Source organism: Rhinoraja longicauda, chromosome 6 (assembly GCF_053455715.1).
Source record: "Rhinoraja longicauda isolate Sanriku21f chromosome 6, sRhiLon1.1, whole genome shotgun sequence".
Classification (NCBI taxonomy): Eukaryota; Metazoa; Chordata; class Chondrichthyes; order Rajiformes; family Arhynchobatidae; genus Rhinoraja; species Rhinoraja longicauda.
This window is the reverse complement of record NC_135958.1, coordinates 39,433,625-39,447,716: the sequence shown is the minus strand read 5'-3', so window position 1 is coordinate 39,447,716 and position 14,092 is coordinate 39,433,625. Positions and strand designations below refer to the sequence as shown.

At 41.7% G+C, this 14,092-nt stretch overlaps 1 protein-coding gene and 1 pseudogene across 2 annotated transcripts in view; both read left to right on the top strand.

Annotated features, from left to right (window-relative positions):
- Window positions 1-14,092, top strand: part of ankrd11 (ankyrin repeat domain 11) — a 132,801-nt gene that overhangs the window by 38,114 nt on the left and 80,595 nt on the right. The gene's annotated exons all lie outside the window — the stretch shown is intronic.
- Window positions 2,831-3,109, top strand: LOC144594872 (large ribosomal subunit protein eL43 pseudogene; annotated as a pseudogene).

The window sequence follows — 14,092 nt, the reverse complement described above, 5'->3', positions numbered from 1 at the left end:
TGGGCGGCGCAGACCCGGTGGACCGAAGGGCCTGTTTCTGCGCTGTATCTCTAAATCTAAAAAAAATCTTTTAAAAATCTAAATTTTGTCTTTACAGTGACTAAGTAGTGGTCACTTCTACCCAATGCTGTCCTGAACCTATGCACCTGCAGCAGGTAGATTGGTGAGGGCAAGATCAGGTAAACTTAATGGATGGGGATTTTTTTAAATGCCATTCATAAAATACACAATTAGTAAATGTGCAGATTACACTCAAATAGGTAGTATCGGAGACAGTGAAGATGGTTATCAAGAATTACAGTGGGATTTTTTTTGATCAACTGGGCAGGTGGATCGAGGAATTGTGAGTGGAGTTTAACAAATTCAGTTAAGTATGAGGTGTTATATTTTGGAAAATCGAATCGGGGCAGACCATTTGTGGTGAACAGTAGGGCTCTATTGAATTTTGTCAAGCAGAGAAATCTAGGAGTACAAGAACATAATTCCTTGAAAGTGGTGTCATAGGTAAATAGGGTGGTGGAAAGGGCTTTTGGTTTGTTTTTTCATCAGTTGGAAAAAAAGGATGGTGCTGAATTGCAGCATATTGCAAGTGTTTTGAGCTTAAGTGAAAAGAAACAAGTCTATTTAAATTAATTAGTGCTGTTTTGATCTACCGATGGCAAGGGAATCCCCTGCAGCAATGGAAATTCAGGCCCTACTCCCTGCACAAACCCTGAGTTCAGTATCTGGAACAGCCATGGAGAATCATTGCGCCAGGAAACGTGGTCATTGGGGCGGTCTACAAGTAAGAAGGAAATGCAGGGGCTTACGAGCTCCCCTCCCCAGAATCTTATGTACAAATGTACAGTCCTTAAAAAATAAGATTGAGGACAAGGGCAAGATTGCATTACCAGAGGGACATGAGAGAATGGTTTTACATTTAATTATGTATTGCATGTATTACAATTTTGTAATACATTTAAGGGTGTGGTAAGCTGCTACAAGTAAGAATTTCATTGTTATGTTGTTGGTATATACGATAATTAAACACTTGAATTGAGCATAGAAGTCGGAATGTTACGTTGGTTGTACAAGACATTGGTGAGGCCGCACTTGGAGTATTGTATTCAGTTTTGGTCGCCCTGCTATAGGAAAGAGGCCATTAAGCTGGAAAGGGTGCATAGAAGATCTTTGAGAATCCTGCGAGGGCTTGAGGACCTGAACTAAAGGGAGAGGTTGGGCAGGCTGGGACTTCATTCCTTGGAGCGTAGGAGTTTGAAGGGTATCATATCATATCATAAGGAGTTTGAAGGGTATCATATCATATCATATATATACAGCCGGAAACAGGCCTTTTCGGCCCTCCAAGTCCGTGCCGCCCAGCGATCCCTGCACATTAACACTATCCTACACCCACTAGGGACAATTTTTTTAACATTTACCCAGCCAATTAACCTACATACCTGTACGTCTTTGGTAATCGTATAGATGTGTATAAAATCCTAAGGAGAATAGATAGGGTACAGAGTATGTGTAGAGTTTTTTCCCTGGGTTTGGGAATCAGGTTTGCTACTGCTACACGGGTGGTTTTATACTAAATTGGGGGGGGGGGTGTCAAATGGGACAGTCAAGGATGGAGTTAAAGGGAAAGAGAGTAAACGGATAGTTAATGACCCCAGAATTAACGGGAAAGAAAGCTCACAAAGGGATAGGAAAGTATGGCCAAGTGTAATAGGCATCGATGTGAAAGGTGAGATGAGCAAGGAATTAAAAGTATTGTATATGAATGGGTGAAGTATAAGAAGTAAAGAAGATGAGCTTGAGGCTCAGTTAGAGGTTGGTAGATATGACATTGTGGGGATTACAGAGACGTGGCTGCAGGAGGATCGGGCCTGGGAACTTAATATTCAGGATTATATATCCTATAGAAAGGACAGGCAGGTGGGCAGAGGCGGAGGGGTTGCTCTGTTGGTGAGGGACGAAATTCAGTCTCTTGTGAGGGGTGATATAGGGACTGACGAGGTAGAGTCACTATGGATAGAGTTGAGGAATTGTAAAGGTAAGAAGACACTAATTGGAGTTATCGATAGATCCCCAAATAGTAGTCCGGATGTAGGGTGTAAGTTGCAGCAGGAGTTAAAACTGGCATGTAGCAAAGGTAATGCCACTGTGGTGATGGGGGATTTCAATATGCAGGTAGACTGGGAAAATCATGTTGGTTCTGGACCCCAAGAAAGAGAGTTTGTAGAGATGAATTCTTAGTGCAGCTTGTACCGGAGACTACCAGAGAAAAGGCAATTCTGGATTTAGTGTTGTCCAATGAACCAGATTTGATAAGAGAACTTGAGGTAAAGGAACCGCTTGGAGGTAGTGATCATAATATGATTAGTTTTAATCTGCAATTTGAGAGGGAGAAGGTTAAATCGGACGTGTCAGTGTTGCAGTTGAACAAAGGGGACTATGAAGGCATGAGTAGACCTTCCAACCCATCCGAATTTGGCGGAAAGTTTCCGCTTTCTTATTTCATTTCCGCCATTCTGATTTTGCCTCACATTTTTCCGCAAAACACATGCCCCGCCGCTCGCCTCGCCGCTGGTCTGGCCTCGCCTTGCCGCTGGTCTGGCCTCGCCAAACTCTGGCCCGCAGAAGATTTTATCCAGCGAGATTTTATCTGGCCCGCAGCAAGCACGTTCTGTGCTGTGGGTTCTGTGGTAGCGTGGGCACTTTTTTTTAGCGGCCAAGATGAATGGTGGTTTATTGTCACGCGTGCACTGCACAGTAGAATTATTTTAGCATGGATCACGACGGACACGATGAGTGGGCCAGTAGGAGAGGGGCCGGAGCCGCGACAATGGTGAAACACACAAAGAAATTGGGGATTGTGGGCAAGTACGGCACCAGGTACGGAGCGTCGCTCCGTAAAATGGTGAAGAAGACCGAGATCAGTCAGCACGCCAAGTATACCTGCTCCTTCTGTGGGAAGACCAAGATAAAGAGGTGAGCTGTTGGTATTTGGCATTGTGGATCCTGCATGAAGATTGTGGTCGGAGGAGCCTGGGCCAACAACACCACCTCGGCTGTTACGGTGAAATCTGCCATCCGTCGCCTCCGGGAGTTGAAGGATCAGTGAACACTGACTGGGAATCTCATGTGTACGTCATCGAAGTAGTAAATTAAAGTTTAACAAAACGACAAAAAAAAAAGTAGGGGAAGGGTAATGCCTCCAGCGCTGGATGCACTGGAGCAGCGCCTGATCCAGGAGAGCCCCAGGCTACTGCAGGGCCTCCTTTGTCGCCCTCGACCTGGCGAACAACGTCCCTCTCCTTGCCCGACCGACCACCTGTGTGTCCCGGGGGAAACGCCTTCTGCAGCCAACCATGCAGGCGCTGGAGGCACAACACAAATATTTAGATATTTAAAGAGCAAAATTCGAATTGGAAAATGCAGCAATTGCATAGTGGAAAATGTGGGAAAGAACTGCAGATGCTGGTTTAAATCGAAGGTGGGCACACAATGTTGGCAGCATCTCTGCCAGGGTGAAGAAAGGTCTCGACCCGAAATGTCACCCATTCCTTTTCTCCTGATGCTGCCTGACCTGCTGAGTTACTCCCGCATTTTGTGAATAAATACCTTCTGGGTAGGTATGCTAGTATTGGAGAAGGTTGAAACTACCGAGAAGAGGATTGGAAGATTGAAAAGGGTGAGTATGGTGCTTGGGCTCTTACAGAAGTATTGATTGAGGGGCAGGTCCAGAAGCCTATTGTTCCCTCTTGGAAATTTATGAAATACGAACATTATAGAATAAAAACATGAGCATGGCATTAAATAGATGTTCACAGATGTGAGAAAGATAGAGATTCCACTCTCCAATAGTAGAGGAATTTAAATTGAGGTAATAGGTTAAAATTTGGCAAAACCTACTCTTAAAAATGCTAATGATAGAAACTACAGGATTGTAAATACCCATCTGCTTTACCAGTGCTCTTTAATGAAAGAAATCTGACATTCTTATATCCGACTCCACATTCACTCCATATGATTGATTCTTATATTCCCTGCAAGGCTCAGCAAGCTTTGTATGATTGCCACAACATTAATAACAGAATTTAAAAAAAGACAGATCACCTGTCTTTGATCTTAGCATTACATTTCAATGTAGCAGAATTATGAGTCATTCATCCCAGAAACAGCCCAAACTTCATCCCGACCAAGATGCATTCTTAACCGTTCCACTCCATGCTCGACCTTGCAAGATTCTCCTCTCAAATATCGGATAATTGAAGTTTAAGTTGTGAGAGCTATCATGCCACAGAACCATACCTTCGACATGTACCAAATTAGTACATGGCATTAGTGTCACATTATTGACAAATGAAAATAGGCATATTTGATTTGGATGGGTTACAGAGACAATGTACGAGTACTCGTATGATGCGTGGTAGACCCAGCAAGACACAAAGTGATCGGTCTCGGTTGGACTTGTGGCTTACTATTTGTTTGGAATTACAGGTTCGTGGTTTCTTCTTTGTGATTGTGCATATTGGTCCTCTGTCAGTCTCTCTGTGACCAGTTTCTTGTTACCATCTAGGTTTGGCAAGGAGTTAAATTCAGTTTTCAAAATTCATCTCCTTTGATTGTGTAGTACAAGAGTGATCTAATTTGTCCACCTCCCTTTGCAGCTGAACCTGGTTACTACAATAGAACAACCATTTTCTATTTCAACTACACGCCAAACTGGTTATTTGCACTAAGTCAATCAGGTAGTTGGGAATGTAAAATTGATCACTCCTGACAGTTAATAAAATATCTTATATTGAACATGGGTCGCCTGACCAAGTCTCACCATAGATATTTAACTGTCTTAACCTGAACCTCTAGCTGTCTCTTATCACCATAGTTAAAGCCAATTGCTTTGCTTGCTTTTAAGGCCTGGGATACCCTGTAAGTATCTTCGAATGGTTCCATTGTTTCTTCTCTCAGTATAGCCTGATGGACACTTCCCAATTAATTAACCTTCTGAGACTGTGTCTTTATAATGCAAGCTAATTTATCACTTCATCATGGCTGCCTAGTGAGGCTAAGGGAATGTTGCACCTTTTTCTCATGCCAAGCTAGTGGATCCAATGATTGATCAGTACCTTCAACTAAGCCATTATAATTTTGTAATACTTTAATGTAACTTCACAGATATCAAACATCCTTGTGTGTGGCAACACTAATCCACTGTCTATCATCAAAGGTTAGAAGCTGGAATGCTTGCTGATTTCGCTGTTCAATTTTTTTCAAGTCTCTGCAAAAGAAGCAACCATGTCTGTATTTGTAGCAAGACCTAGCCTACTCTGACAGGGGCTAACAACTGGCAACTAATATTTGTGTCACAAAAAAAAGCTGCGTAATCATCATTCCAATAAGAGAGCAATGGCTTACCCTTGCCATTCAATGGCATTATCATCGCTGCCATCCCTTTATCATTCTGGGAATCACTACTGAGAAACTCAACTGGCCCAGACACCAATGTCAAAGCTATAAGCGCAACTCGGATACTGGATATCCTGAGATGATATTGATATCGAAAATCTGGCAAATTAATTTTCATTTGTGTATTCTCGACTATTAAGAAGTGAAACAGGGGATTATGGAGGCTTTGAATAATTTTTCAATGTTTAGTTTATTGTCACATGTGAAAAGCTGTTTTTTGCAAGCGGTCCCATCAAATCAATCATACCAGGAATATAATCATACAAGGGAAAGTGGAACGATTGTAATGGATAACAGTAGATCATCATCTGGTTCAGCACGTAAAGAGCCACCACATTATGGTGCAACTTTCAAAGCCTCAACTTTCTGAAATAGAATCTGATCTTGTCTTTGAAATATGCATTTCTTATTTTCTCATCCTATCACCAATGTATTGGGCCTTAATGTGGGGGTCAGCCTGGTCCTGTTTGTTTTTGGTTTCTTTCATGGTCGTCACTGCTCTGTGCAACTGATTTAGGTTGCACTCACTCACCCGACTGTTGAAGGGGCCTTCAGTAATTATCTTTTCCTCCAGTTGCTGTGTCATGATGTCGGCCACTGCAATGTCTGTCGCCTTCCACACCCACCTTGCCGCTTCTGTGCGCTGAGGTCGCCATGTAATGCTTCCTCGAACTGACCATCAAATGTTAGGGTGTTTTCTGAGGGAAGGTGAGCTCAAAGACGGTTCACAACCACTGGGTTTCCCATGCATCTTTCACCACAGTCATCTTCACAATGTTCTTTTGTTGCAGAAGAAATAGTCATAGAGGCATACAGCATTGGAACAGGCTATTTAGTCCAGTGCCTGAAGATTGGGGGCTAACTCTGTATTGTTTAAAAAGTAGGGGTTATTAAACCAAATAATTAGAGGCCACTTTGTTTAACCTTGGATGAGTTATCCTGTTCTATTCAAAGAAACTGAATAAACGTGCATTTAGAAAAGCTCTAGTTAATCAAGAACACTGTCAGTATGGATTTTTTCTGGGAAATCTATATTTGATTAATTGAATTTTTTTTGAAGTGAAAGAAGGATCAATTAAGCCATTGAATATAATCCTTATGGATTTTTGCAAGGTTTTTAATGAAGTTCATGTGGAAGACTGGTCAAACAAGTAATAGTCCACGGGACCCAAGATAGGATGCAAATTACAAACAAAATTAGCTCAGTAGTGGATAAAAGGGATAATAGTTTTCCAACAGTGTTTGAGTGAAAGACTTCTATGATTACTTGCTCTGCTTTTTGTAATTATCTGGATTGAGAATTATTGTGGAGGATTAATTGTCGTCCATCCTGATTGTGGTGTCTGTGGTAGTGTGGGTTTCTGACTGCTAGCTCCAGAAGTTTGGATGGGATTATGGTGTTGAAGGTGTAGCTAAAGTCAATAAATAGAAATCTGACATAAGTGGTCTTGTTATCAAGGTGTTCCAAAGATGAGATTGGTGCCAGGGAGATAGCATCCGCTGTGGACTTATTGCCACAATAGCCAAAACTGGAGTGAATCGGAGCAGTTTGGGAGGTATAGAAAATAGGTGCAGGAGTAGGCCATTCGGCCCTTTGAGCCAGCATTCAAAATGATCATGTCTGATCATCCAAAATCAGTACCCCGTTCCTGCTTTCTCCCCATATCCTTTGATTTTGTTAGCCCTAAAAGCTATATTCTAAGGGTGGTGGTGTTAATGTGCATCATCACCAGTCTCTTGATGCACTTCATGATGGTAGATGACAAAGCCACTGGATGGTAGACATTAAGGCATGTTAGCTTATTTTTCTTTGGAAATGAATGCTAGTCATTGTCTTAAAACAGGTCGAGACCTCAAAGTAGTAGTGAGAGATGAAGTTTGAGTACTCCTGCCAGCTGCTCGGCGCAGGCTCTGAGGACAAGTCCCGGGTCTCCGTCATGGCTAGCTGCTTTCTGCAGATTCACTCTTGAAAGCCAATCTTGTATCTGTAACAGTGACGGGCACACCCGAGGCTAATGGGGCAAGTGACATCCTTCCACTGCCTTTCTGTTCAAAGCGAGCAGAGAATGCATAAAGATAAGTGGGGAGGGACTTGTTGTTGCCAGCTATACTGCTTGACTTTCTTTATAACATGCAAGTCTTGCCATACTTGATGGAGTCTGTATTGTTGCCTCTTGGTCTGGAATTCACCTTTGGCATTCATGATGGCTTTGCAAAGGTTGAAATGGATTTATTGTACTGCTCAGGATTGTTTTACTTTTGGGTTTTGTTGCTTAGAATATTAGAGTGGGGAGATTATGTATACCATAAAGGAAGCCATAGCTTGAGTACTGCTTACAGTTCTCATTAATTCACAGCAGGAAATATGTGGTTGAATTAGGTTATGTATGTGGGAGATTTGAGGAAGTTGATGGTATTAGAAAATGATTGCAGTGAGGAAAGAGCACAAGTCAGGGTTATTTCTGTTGGAGCATGAGATTGTGTAAAATTGATGGGCCTATATGAACAGGAAATTTCCATTCCCTCAAAAAGATAGTTTGATAACCAAGCAACATAGATGTAACGTAATTAGTAGAAGAGCGTGTATCCACCATGTGGATAGGAGTCTGGAAATTTGCCTGAAAAGGCAGAGTTAGAATTCCTTATTGCGTTGAATAGCCATGAACTACTTGCCCTACGCTCTGTGCTTGCTCTTTTTGCCCTTGGCACGGCCACATTGAGCCAACTGGCCGTGTACTGTACATTTTTTCATGATGGTACTAATTTGGTTACTCATGACAAAGGAGAACATGCACATGTAATATGTTCCTACAAAATAAAATGATAATGGGTCCAAAAAAAATATTATTAGAGGCCAATGTGGTGCACAGGAAAAACCTCTTCCCCTCTTGATAAATTTTCAATAAATAAGGAACATGTTTTTAAGGAAGTGAGCTACATGGAATTTGAAGGCGACCTCAGGAGCTTATCCCCTTTTAAATTGTGTGAAAGATAAGGCATAAAGTGACGGTTGTGGATCTCAGAAATGGTATAAAGTTAAGTAGTTCCTGAGGCACATGGTCAGATTGGTTCAAAGGTTAAAGAATTCACACCGTCACCTAAAGAAAGGCAAATTGCTCTTTTCTTCGACGTTGTAATTGAAGCTCAATTTTTGCTACCTGACATCTTTCTGATATTTCTTGTATGATAATTTAGCTAATGTGTGTTAGAGGCAAAATGGATGCAGACTGAATTGTTCAGCAGTTGGTGTCAACAATTCTGACATGGTGACAACATAAACATGAAAGACACCTGAAAGCCCAACCTATTCATGATGTCATTTGACAGAATTCAGAACAAGAGTATTCTTGTTCTTGAACTAAGCTTGTTCTTGAAAGTCGATGATAAGGAGGTGATCAAATTTTCTCGTAAGTCAGTACATGTTTGCGATTATATGATTCTGACATTTACTTGAAATATTTTTGGTACTGTCGTATAAAACATACAACAGTACACAGCACAGGAGGGGACTCTTGAACACACAATGTCTGTGCTAAACTTGATGATAGTTTACATTAATCTCAAGTGTTTGCACAATCCTCCATCCTGTACCAGTTTGTGTACCTGTCAGAGTCCCTTTTTGAATGTTCTCATATCTGCTTCCTCCACTGCAGTAAGTTCCAGATACCACCGCTCTGTGTACACAAAGTTGATTTGCAAATCTCCTTAAAACTTTCCTGTCTTTGTTTTACAATCGATGCACTATATAATTTGACAGTTTCACCCTGAGGGTGGTGGAGGGGGAGGGAGAATTGTGTACCCTTTTATAATCATATAATTTTATCAAGTCCCCCTTCAGACTCTGACTGTTTGCCCTGAAACATCAAAGTTTGTTCAACATCCTTATAGCTGATGCACTCTAATCCAGGCAATGTCCTAATGAACATCTTTTTGCACCCTGTGCCATGTCTCTACATCCTTCCTGTAATGCAGTGACCAGATCTGCGCACCAATCGAAATGTGATCTAACCAAGCTTTTAAAATATATAGCTGTAACATTACTTCCCAACTTTTATACTCAGCGCAGCAACCGATAAAGATAAGTATGTTGTATGCTACCTTTACCACCCTATCTGCTTGTGCTGCTACATTCAGGGGACTGTGGACTTGCAACATCCAACACTGGGCGGTAGTCAACGAGTCAAGTCACTTTATTTTTCATGTAGACTGGAATGACAGAGGTTTCCTTGAAGCAGATGGGAGCATCTGACTTTTGAAGTGAGAGGTTAAAGATGTTAGCCATGAGAGTGGCCAGTTGATTGGCACTTGATTTCAGTACTCTTCAAGGGACTCCACCTGGGCCAGCCATTTTCTGAGGATCTACCCTCATGAAAGGAGGTCTGGCCTCTCTCATTGAGATGTAAGGCATAGATGTGCCTATGCAGAACGTTGTTTGTCCGTTCAAAGCAGGTATAAAAGGCATTGAGCCCATCTTTTAAAGAGATGTTGTTGCTGGAAATTTCTTCATGTACTTTGTGCTGGTATTCAGGCCCTGCCACAGTCACCTGATGTCTGCTTGGTTGAATTGAGTTCATAACTTGTTTTGGAATTCTCTTTTTGGTATCCCTGAAAGCCTTGCAGAGATCATACTTGGTTGTCTTGCAAATTGTGGGGATATCCTTCTTGATAGTCGGAACTGGAGTTTAGCAGAGATGCCAATCAAATGGGTAGTTTTGTCCCGGATGGTGTTTAGCTTCCTGACAGTTGTTAGATCCAAGCAAATACAGAATATTCCGTCGCAACCCTGATTTGTGCATTGCAGATGGGGATAAATATTTGGTTCTCGTGTGGTAAGCACTTTTTGTAGAATATCCAGCAGCTGATTTGGTTGTTCTAGCCATGGTGTTCATGTGGCTATTCCAGTTGAGTTTCTGATCATTGATGATCCCCAGGTTGTTGGAGTGGGGTCTCTGTGATCAAGGTTGGGTTGATGGATGTTGGGGCAGGTGGATAGTGGCTTTTGGGTAGGCACATGCTTATGCATGGGATAGAGGGATATGGATCATGTGCAGACAGATTCGAGATTCAATTTATTGTCACATGTACCAATTAAGGTACAGTGAAATTTGAGTTACCATACAGCCATACTAAGTGAAAAGCAACAAGACATACGGCCCCATAAAGTAAAATTCAACATAAACATCCACCACAGCAGATTCAAGTTCAATCATCTTCCTTTTTGTTCACACGCGATCGGGGCTGTTGAACCATCCACAGTCGCCGCTACCGACGGTCCGATGACCGAGCCCTCTCGTCGGGATGTTTGAATTCCCGTGTCGTGACGGTTGACAAACATGGAGCTCCCGAATCGGCCTCTTCTTATCAGAGACCGCGGGCTTCAAGATGTTAAAGTCCACAGGCCCCGCGGTTGAAGCACTTCACAGACGATCCTCGGCAAAGGATCGCAGCTCCCGATGGTAAGCCCGCGGCTTGAAGCGCTGGGCCGGTCTCCAGGAAAGGCCGCCAACTCCTCGATGTTAGGCTGCAGAGGGACGGAGATCCAACACGGAGAAAAATCACATCTCCGTCGAGGTAAGAGATTGAAAAAAAAAGTTTCCCCCAATTCTCCCCACCCACCACATAAAACAAACCAAGAAACACTACAACATACTTTTAACACATACTTAAAATAATAAAATAGTAGAAAGGACAGACAGACTGCTGGCGAGGCAGCCACTGTGGTGGCGCCACCCGATGCGATCGGTTTATCATGTTTGACAATGGCATCATGAGCCGAAGACTCCTGTACTGTACTAACCCTCTCTCTTTGAGGTAATCATTGACAGCCACTGAGGCATGAACGCTACTTGCCACTTGCAGCCCCATGTCTGAATGTTAAGAAGGTTTCGCTGCATGCAGGCATGGTTGTTTCTGATGAGGAGTTAGAAATGGAATTAAACATAATGCAATCTTCAGCAAATGCCCTCACTTCTGATCTTGTGGCTGTTTCTTCCCACGTCCAGTTGGCTATTGTTAATAGCCCCTCTGTGTGGCAGAAGAACCAAAAGTGGACTTGATGGGCATGCGAGGATGAATGAATGTTGTAAAGCTACTGGGGAAAGGCAAAGACAAATGGGACGGATGTGATTAAGTGAGCTGACAAAATGTAGGAAAAAGGAATTGCAGATGCTGGTTTATACCAGAGATAGGCACACAATGCTGGAGTAACACAGCGGGTCAGGCAAAATGGAAGATGATGTCTCAGGTCGAGACCCTCCTTCAGACTGTAGGGGGGAGCGCCTCCTCCATTAAATGTCGATTAACCAGTTGTATCCCTCTTGGGATCACACCATCCCTAGCCAACAATTGGCATATCAGTGAACCACCCTGCCCGAGGTCATTTGTTGCCGGCCCTAATTGATCCTGGTCTTTTATTGCTTTCAGTCTTCTGCATTTCTCCAGAGAGACTGCCTAGTCCACTGAGTTACTCCTGCTTTTTGTGCCTATCTGAAATTGGAGAACTGAATATTCATGTTGAAGAGTGCTGGAGTAACTCTGTGGATCAGGCTGCATCTCTGGAGAAAAAGAATAGATGATCTATCGGGTCGAAACCCTTCTTCAGACTGTTTTCTGACCATTGCAGCACTTTATGTCTATCTTCGGTATAAATCAGCATCTGACTTCTTCCTCCATGGAATGCTCATGTTGATGGTTTTAGACCACTGAGGCAGAGGCTAAATGAAGGGACCTGTCCATTTTGAGTGTCAGAATTTATGGGGAGAAGGCAGGAGAAGGGGATTAGGAGGGAGGGATAGATCAGCCATGATTGAGTGGCACAGTAGACCTGATGGGCCAAATGGCCCTTTTCTACTCCTATCTCTTATGATCATTTCCTCTGCAGCTGCTGCTAAACTGGCTGAGTTTCTCCAGCGGTTTCTTTGTTGTGCCAGATTCCAGCATCTAGTCTTTTGTGTCTGCATGAACCAATGTATTTGTTTTATTACCCTGATATTTCTTTGTTGTGCTTGATAATTCTCCTGTTTCTCACTGTAAGGGACACATTCTTTTATTCTTTTTCTTTTTACATGAAGTTTTTATAGTCCTGTTTTTATGTTCTGTGAAAGTTTACTCTTGTATTCTATTTTTGCTCTCTGAATTAATTTCTGTCTATTTTTTGTCTATTTTATGCTGAATTCTAAACAAGACTCAATTATCAGACTTGCTACTTTTACTGGAATCTTTATTTGAATCTTTTTGAAATCTAATACTCTCCTTAACTTCCTTTGCGGGCCATAGTTGAATTTATTTCCTCTGTGTTGTGCCAGGAAGGTATATGAAACTATGACAGTTCCTGAATTAATTACTTAAACTTTGGAGGCACAGTATTGACGTTATATACCTGGAGACTTAATTTAGTGATGAAAACATTTCAAATGGAAATTGAATTGATAAAATTTTACGTTGGCTTTTCACATTTATATCTAAGGTAATCAATTTGCATTATATGGGCTCTTTTTTTCAATAATATTTAGACATGTATGTCATTCTGATTAAATATTTACAATGTTCACAGTTGTGGCTAATTGATCCATCCCTTTTTGGATTTTGCTTCTGTTCAGTGTTTTCAAACGAAAGGGACCTCTATAGCCTTTGACTTTTCTGTTACTTGCACTTTTTAATAATGATGTGTGGGGCAAGTGTTTTTTATACGCAGAAGGTGGTCAGTGCTGTGCGGAGTGGTAGTGGAGGCAGATACGAATGTGGCATTTAAAAGATTTTTGGATAGGCAAATGGATTTGCAGGGAATGGGGGGGGATATGGATTATGTGGATAGTTTGTCTTGACATCCTGTGCTGTACTCTTTCTTTGTTTGGAATAATGGATGACACAAGAATCGGAAGCATGCAAATCAGGATAGAGAAGTCTCTTCTCTTTAAAAAAACTAAAGAACAGAAGCAAAATCCCAAAAGTGGTGAATTACTTTTGGACCACTGCAAAAGGCTTATGGATAGTTGGGCTCTGGCTACGAAAATTGTAAGCAAGAGCAGAAAATGTCCTGACTGCCTTGATTCCGATATCAAAAAGTAATGACTGCATTGTTTTATTAGCTTGTTACTTGTTTGAACCTATGATTAATTATCAGCTTTGAAAGTTAAAAATGTTTCAATTTTGTTTTCCCCAAGAATTCCTTTAGTTTTTGTCATATATTTGTATTACCATATTGTGCTCAGTTCTTGTATTTGAGATATTATTTGAAACTAAAGAATTGTGTGATAGAAGGAAGCTGCAAACGGTTGATGCTTCAGAGTGCTATTTATGATGCAATCGGTAACAAAACTGGAATTTGTGAACAGGTTGTAGATGAGGATCGGCTGCAGGCATGAATTACTTGTATGTGCTGGCATAGAATTTGGTCCATTGGCGGTGTTAGATGAGCATATCACCATTGTTCTTGGCCATCTGTCAGGCAGTCATTGAAGGTGGAAATTTAATGGTCATTTATTACAAAATGAGAAATTGGCTTTTTGTAAAATGAAATTGCTAATTCAATCTTTCTGTTGACAAGTTGGAGCAAAATTTGAAAACTAATGTTTAAAAGTTAGTTGTTTAATACGTTGGCAATTGGTGGTTTCCTTTGAGTGCAATTGTAAAGGAA